Genomic DNA, 8,700 nt, shown 5'->3' on the forward strand with positions numbered 1-8,700 from the left:
GTAGCCCCCGCTGACCACAACGAGAGAAAGCCCGCACGCAGCAACGAAGACCCAACACAGCCAAAAATAAATTAATTAATTAATTAACCATCACAGTTGCTTTCTCTCTGCGTCTTCACATCGTCTTTCTTTTGTGTGTTTCTGTGTCCTGTCTCCTCTTCTTATAAGGGCATCTATCATATTGCACTAGGGCCTGTCCTAATGACCTCATTTAACTTTAATTACCTCTTTAAAGATCCTGTCTCCAGATAAAATCACATTCTGAGATACTGGGAGTTAGGACTTCAACAGAGGAATTTGGGGGGGGGCACAATTCAGCCCATAACCTTCATTCCTACTACACTTGGTCTTTCACTTTAGTAGGACATTCAGACTCAAGCCCATCCTCTCACATCTTCATTTTCTTCCTTGCATGGTCTAATAGGACTCTTGTCTTTCACTTCAGCCACCCTGCTAACAAAAGCCACAATTCCACCATCCCTCTTCCACTGAACCCATGTAAGAAACACATACCATGGATCAATTCATCTGCTGTACCTCCCTTCTCTGCTCCCAGATTGACATTGCTCCTGGAGAAAAATCACACAAGCACATCCAAAATGGTGCTACTGCACACGAACAAGTCGTTCTGTTAGAAATTCGTGCTCCTCCACCCCAACTAGACCCTGGGGCCCCAGGCACTCCTTACAGCTATTTCCTACATTTTGCACTCTCCTGAAGTCTGCTCTTCTACCACGTGCCACTCATTCTCAACAGATGACTTTGCTCTCTGCATTGAAGAAAAAATAGGAGTCATCACCCAGGAAACCACTCAACTCCATGCTCCTGATCCGTGAACATTTGTTTCTATTCCCATTCTTAACCACCAATCTACTTGACTTGGAATCAATTTTATTCCAAAATTCATGCATTCTATTTCTATTGGAGGGAGGGGGTAGCAGAGGTGGTAGGAGAGAGGGAGAAAGGAGTTAGCAAGATTATTTCTAATCTGTAGTCAAGCATAAAAATAAAATAAAATATTGTGTTCATGTTTTAATGCACAGTTTTGTATTTTATTCATTCTGTTTTAGGAGCTTTGATATAAAATCATATCCTATCAGGATTAAAATATGTAGGTTTCTTCTTTCTTAAGAGGCTATCAGAAGGTCTTATAAAAGTTACAAGTCCAATTTGAGAACCAACACTTAGGAAGTTGAGCAATGGTTGTATATGTGTATGATATGCACTTGAAACAGGTATCTACTGGGCCCTGGAACTACTTCTAGGTCCAACATCTAAGCCTATCAGACCAGGTATCAATTGTGTAGCAGCTGGATGAGGATTCCAGGTGTCCCTGGCCCATCCCTCCAGGCCTCTCCTTCCTTTTCAGCTCTTTCCCCACCCTTTGCTTTTCTTAAACTTATTAAAAAAAAAAAACAAACAGAAACTTCCATTCTAATATTTAATAGCTCCTTGTACTCAGTTTTCTTAGAGGTGATCACACATAAATCACTTTTTATCTCCAGTACAGCCATCAGCTTAAAGATATAAACATGAAATAATTTAACTCAATTATTATGTTAGAAATGAAAAAAAAATCTGAAAAGAAGCTTAGCTGCAAACTTGGAGGAGTTTTTAGATTGCATACATGATATTTTATCAATCACATATTTTTTGTAGTGCAAAATTTATCTTCTCAACCAAGAAAAATGATTCTTTTCCAAACATTCACCATGCATTATTGCAGATCTACATATCACTAACATATGAAAAATCTGGCAGTCTTTTCTAAAGTCAATTTCAATATCCACCACATTGTTTTTTATTCCAAAACTTCTTTCCATCTGTTAATTTCCCTTCAATATGTACACATTCTGTGCTTATTTTTAAGGCTACATCCCTGTAAGGAGAGCCTTAAAAAAAAAAAAAAAAAAACTCAGAAGTAATGTTTCTGATTGTCATTCCACACCTGGTCAAGAAGAGATCCCCCAAACTCCATACACAGATTCCTCATGTTAATACCACTGCACTGTCCCTAGTGCCTTTCTATTTTCAAAGGTCTTATGCGTAATATCTCATTTTACTGTTACACTAACAGCATGAGATACATTCTAATGAATGAGGAATCTGAAGTCTAGAGAATCTAAATGAGTTGTCCATGATGAGGTAGATAGCTGGTGAAGAGAGTTAAATCTTTTAACTCCAATTTCCAAGGTTCAATCTACTAAATTCATGTTTCCCATTTGAACTTTATTATAATTATTATTTTTAATTGTGGTGATGCCTTTACCTGTCAGACTGTTAACTGATAAAGAGGCACTGTCTGAGACTCTAAACATCCAATAGGATATCTGGAGAGTCTATCACCTTTTCTTGAAAGCTAGAAAATCAACAATTATGTGTTGAAGAAAAACTTTATTTTGCTATCCTTAGTCTCCTAGAGCAGCTCTAACGGAGGACAGAAGTATATTAAGTACCTGCAACTCAACCTTCAGCATATATAAAGCAGCCAGAAATGGGTTACAACTAAAGATCCTAGAACCAGAGAATGTCAGAAAGTAGAAATAGTACCAACCAAGTCTTATGTATATTTATCAGACGCTTTCACTTTTCCCAGCTCTTGTTTCCCATAAATTAACACAAACTATCTGACATTTTATTACTTCCTACACGAGAGTGATACCAAGGACAGAGCCAGAGGGCTGCCATTCATAAATCTCTATTATCACCTCTAAGGAGATGATGACTTCTAGGAAACCACTATAGGTCATCATTTCAGAATATTATCCTAGTTACATGCCTAATAGACAAGTCATGAGGGATTTCCACACATATGCCAAGCACAGTGGCCTACTGACATATATTCAACTTAAGGGAAGACAAGGAAGAATTTATTAATAAAAAAATAATAAATCATAATATACTTGATTAAGGACTCTTCCATTTACAGTGAAATTATAGTAGTTTCATTTACAGCAATAAAAGCACTAGAGACTTGGCATTTAGTCCAGGATTCTTCTACATGGAGGAAGAGAGGGTGACCTTCCTGCAGGCAGAATGGCTCTGAAAGAGAGAGTTCAAGGGGCTAAACCCAGCAGGCTCAGTTCTTTACCCCAAATGCTACTGGGACTGCATCTCTCACTCTCACTTCCGGGGCTAGGTTAAAGTGCAACTCTTCTACTTCCTTATAACTTCAATTCTGGCGCTGCCTCACCATCACCACAATGCCACTGACTGCCACCAATGCCTATAATCTGACACAACAGCACAGGCAATTGTGTCTACGCGACCCACTCATAGGACTACAGGAAAAATCGCCCAAATGCCTGCCCTCTTTTGGAGTTGTGGCTTAATCTTTTCATGAAGCAAAACATATGTTTTAAACAGTGTGTAAAAGAGTTGTACCTACTGACTAGATGAGTAAGGCACAATTTACACCTGAATGAAGAGCCAATACATCTGGAACCCCAGACACCTTCTCTTTAATTTCAACAAACAAGCTGCCCAGAAATTTCCCATAGTAGTAATAATCATCCCAATTCTATTCTCTCAGGCTGCGTTATCACGAAGTCAAATACAAAGGCCTTTACAGAAACAGTAACACTTCTGAAAGTAGCACAAATACGGAAAACACCGATGCTGTCATCTTTGCCGTGATTCCTTCTCAGGTAAAGCGTCTTCTAGTCTAAATCCTCTCCTATGTCCAATTATACTATTTGCCTGCTATATACAGTTGACAAAGAGTTATTCCACTCCTCATGATCCCATTTCTACACCCCCATACCCTCAGTTTGGGCTGATCATTCTCACCAACTGCATCCATGACAGTCTGAATTTCATCTGTCTGAACTCTTCATCCAGTTCCTGCCTTTGAAATCCAGCAAGCCTTGATCCTCCTTGTTCAATTATCCTCCTGTTGACAGCCTTTCACCATATTCCCTATCTATGGGAAGATTTTGCTGGCACTATCCCTGTTGGTCTTTTCTATATTTGTATAGTCCTAGAAGGATCTCCCACCACCCTGATTTGCATTGACACAAAGGCACTTTAATGGAAGAGATGATTTTTTTTTTTCTTCAAATGGAGGTGAGAGTGGTACCTTCAATGTAACTGAATAAATGATATTTTTTTCTTTCCAAGACATTTTTCAACTTCCCTCTGTTCTGGTAATCTGACTAAAAATGAAAGAATGTTTCAGAAATTAAAATTCTTAGTAGTGAGCCTACCTACTTTTATAATCCAGCTTCATAAACAAATTTTATCTGAGTCATGTTCTTCCCCTTCTTTGAAATAAGACATTTGATTCAACTCAACTTATACAATACTTTCATGCCACTCAATTGCTGGAGGTATATCAAGTATAGGTGTATCTGCCTGTCTACACGCCCCAGGTCCAATCTATCATATTTAGCCATATTTAGTAATGTTAGCTATATTTAATTTAAAATTATTTATCATAATTTTAGCTTCAAATATGTAGCTTTTGAAAATATTTGCACTATTTAAATGCTTTTCAAATATGTATTTAAATTAGGTGATTACATAAAGTTTGGGTAATTATGATGGGACTCTGCAGAAGCCAAAGCCTAGCTGTTGGGAGAAATTAAACATCCCTAGCGTTAGGCTACTCTGTATCTGACACACTTAACTCTGCTTACCACAAACTCCTGTCTTTCTTTTCTATTATTCTTTTTTACTATTTTTATCCCACATCAACTGACACTTTTATTGAGCACTTTCTGTTTCAAGGTCCTGTGCCAGGCACTGGGGATATCACCATGAGTGTAGTATGTATTCCCTTCCTCCAAAGAGTTTAAAGGGTAATTTAAAAGACAAGACAAATAGGACATTAAATAATACAAAGATAATAATAACTCAGTGTAAAATAACAAGCAAGGCAGAACATAAAAAGTTGTCATGAGTTAGGGAAAGGGAGTCATGGAGAGAACTCGGACTTCTGAGAACCTGCTTTATGGCGGGCTCTGTACTGGGTAGTTTTATAATTTAAAGTATCTCTAATTGGCAAACAAATTTTGTTAATCAGCATTACATAACTAATGCTGCTTCCTTGAGTTTTACGTATTTGAGACTTCAAAGTACTGATTGTAATTGAAAATAGTAATTTAATGTAGGAATTTACTATTATAATACGTCCCTATCTAGCTGTTACTATTAATATCCTCATTTTATGAAAGAGAAAATTGAAGCTTGGAAATACTAAGTAATTTGGCCAAGGTCAAATATCCAATAAGTAGAAAAAGCAATTTTTTAAATTCTAGACTTTATGTAAGTCACACAAAAATTTAAGAGTATCTCAAACCCACACTCTGGAATAGGAACCAGATGACTCCCCCTGTAGCTAAGTTAAGCATAAATATAAGTAGCAACACCCTAAAAGACGTGAAGCAGAATGATGATATGAATGTGCAGTACTCCTTACTAAGACACTGACCAAGGAAGCCATAACTCCTAGCCTGTGTGAACAAGGGAACCAAATCTAGTGTGGTCTGGTCAAGTTTATGTACTTTCCCTGATCCTTAAACTCAGCAGTTCTCACATCTGGGGAAGGTTTTTGGTTTTTTTTCTTTCAGGGCTAGTGGGTGAGGTCAGGTACTATTAGGAAAGTGATTAATTCCTGGGCTTCACCCTTCATTTTTGATCTAGTGATCAGAAATGAAACCTAATCATGGTAATCTGTTTTGATTTGTAATCCATTCAAGTTATCTTGATGTTCACTGCTGTTTAAGAACAGTTGCTCTAATGCACGTTTCAGGGCAAAACAGATTAGGTTTAGCTTTGGCTTAAGTGACTCAATAAAGATGACTTACAGTGATTTATCACTTGATTTCTAGTGCTGTTTGCTTACTTCTACTAAGAGCTACAAGGTGCACTGCCTTAACTTAAGAAAGGTTCTCTTAAACAGAAAAGTATACTTTTTGTGCCTATATTTTTCTCCCCAGCTGTGCTTTCTTCCAGGAAGATCATGTTTTGCTGCTAAATGAGTATGTGTGCAAAAATACTCTCTGACAAGAAGCTTATGCTTATGTTCCATATATATCAGCTTATTTGTCCCAGTGGCCACCTTTTACAGTCGTCATATTCCATACTTTGCTGATTAAGAAATATACAAAAGAAATGAAATCACTTTCTTAAGGTCATTCAGCTGAGTTTATATATGCTGGAGCTGAGTTTCAAAACAGGTCTGTCTGACTCTAAATCATTCTCCTTGGATTCTTCCCTCTTTGTCTTCATTTTCTCTCCTGCCCTATTCCCTGTCCAAGTCTTGAACCCCATAATATTAACCACAAGCATAGGACTGAAGATGTTGTCAACCTTGGTGTTAGGTAGATTTCTAAACAGACTTTCTGCTCATATATGAGTGTTTGGAATAATTTATTGATTTAATGCATACTAAAAAGATCAACAAGATTGTTGTTTGGTAACCTCAAGTTTTGTTATAGAGATTATGCATAAATGTTGTCTAATCCTTATTCATTCATTTCATGCTTATCTAATATTATGCTTCTGAGACCAATTCTGACATGTGTAATAATATGCAATCTATTTTTATAAATGAAATATTATTATTCAATGGTAGTAATAACTAAGACATCACAGTAAATGCCTCTGATAATAATAAGCAAAACTGTCATCTTCCTAAAATAGTATAAGATAATCACTTTTAACCAATCCCCTGCCACCTGGAAACCCCTATTGTAATCATCACCATCAACATCATCATTGTAAAGATTAAACACCTTCCTCGCCTTCACTTTATAAGTCATCCTGTAACATCCTTCCTCTGAGCTTCATACCACTGTTGAGTTTGAAGTCTCCCTGTTCAAGAAAAGTTTGCTTCTCACACAATAAAGTATTAACATCAAGCAAAGCTCTCTGAATTTTATTTCAACAGTAGATAATGGGTACAGTGATAATTCAGATGCCAAAATAAATGGGTGTGTCTTTGAGACTAAGTAATTCCTTGGAAAAAAGAAAAAATCACTTTACTATAAAACAGGGATCATACAACAACTTTAACTTTTTAAAATGTTTTTCAACTGAGACATAGTTGATTAACTTTAACTTTCATCACACCAGAAAATGCTAAGTTTTGTGCTTTAAAGGGGTTCATTTTGTTCTCTGATGAGAGGTCAAAGAACATTTGATCCCCCAGCACCTTCAGAAGTCAAGCCAACAAAACTAGTTCACAAAGTTTCATTATAAACAAATGGAGCTAATCTTCAGACCAATTTAATTAATCTATAGATAAAATCCACAGTAATCAAAACTATACCATTTTTCTTACTATATGTAACATTTTCATAAACTTATACTTTCTAAAGCAATTTCAAAACTTTTTATTATAACTTCTTCCTAATTGCTTCTGTATTACTTATGGACCAATAAGTGATGGGTCTCCTCCTCTTGATGATATTCTGGGGTTGCAAGGGATAGTGAAATGAAAGAATACTTATTTTAAAACGTACTGATAATATCCTAAATTTTACAGATGTACCACTGTTGTCAGTCATTTAGGAGTAGAACTGGAAAAGTTGCAACAAAGGAGCTCGCTCAGATGTAAGCTATATGAGGGAATGTATCTCTAATGCTTAGAACATTACTGGGCTCACAGTAGGCACTCATTTACTAGATTAATGAATGAAAAGTACATATGAATATAGTTTAAGATACAAATGAAAGATATCATGTGCATTCTCCATGGTTATAAATTCCAACCAGATCCATGAACCTTATCTATTTGCTATTTTGCCTATTTAATATGTCATCCAACTTGGCACACTGGCAATGTGTGTGTATGTGTGTGCATGTGTGTATATGTGTATGTGTTTGCCATGTATATGTATGTGTGTGCTGTGTGTGTATGTGTGTGCATGTGTGTGCATGTGTATGTATGTGTGTGTATAATAGTGAAGTTAACTATTTATGTGTCTGCCTCCTCTGCTAGGCTCTGCACTCTGTCTTATAAATCTTTATATCCTCAGCATCTAGCTCAGTTCCTGACATGTGGTAAGAATTATGAAATATTTGTTGAACTAGTCAGCTAAGATTTGAATAAATCAATTAACATCTTTCACATTTTTTGTCTCAAAATAAAATCAGTGGGTTGATCTACAGGTGATTCTCAGTGTCAGCAGTACTTCTACATAGGATCACCTGGAAATATATGGGGACAGGTTTTTTGTTTTCCTAATGCCAGAGGTGTATCACTGGCATTTACCGACTGAGTACCAGGCAAGCTAAATACACTGCAATCACTAAGACAGTCCCACACATTGAAGAATTGCCCTGCCCAAAATGTCATAGTGAGGCCATTCAGAATTTTAATCCTTAATGTCCTTTCAAATTCTAAAATTCTATAATTCTAAGTGGAAAGTAAATTTTGAAAATTATTGTTTTAAAATGCAGGCATGAGTATCAAGGTAACATCAGTTAATAAGGTTCCTGTTTTGCTTCCTATTTGCCTTTAGGTATGTTCCTAGCTGGCGTATTTCTCTCAAGTACAGTACATGGACTCTATGAGGGAAATGGCCAGCTCTTCTGGTGTGAACCTCAAACTCATGTCCTTGTTCCTCATGGATCCAAAACCAGCCTGGGAAATCTTTTTGGCCCTTGTACATCAACCCAGTTCCAGCTGAGAGAATCTGGGAAATGGAACAGGGCCGAAAGGCTCTCTTATTCTACCAACCCCCCCCCCCCCAA

This window comes from Lipotes vexillifer, unplaced genomic scaffold, assembly GCF_000442215.2.
Source record: "Lipotes vexillifer unplaced genomic scaffold, Lipotes_vexillifer_v1.1 scaffold189, whole genome shotgun sequence".
NCBI lineage: Eukaryota > Metazoa > Chordata > Mammalia > Artiodactyla > Lipotidae > Lipotes > Lipotes vexillifer.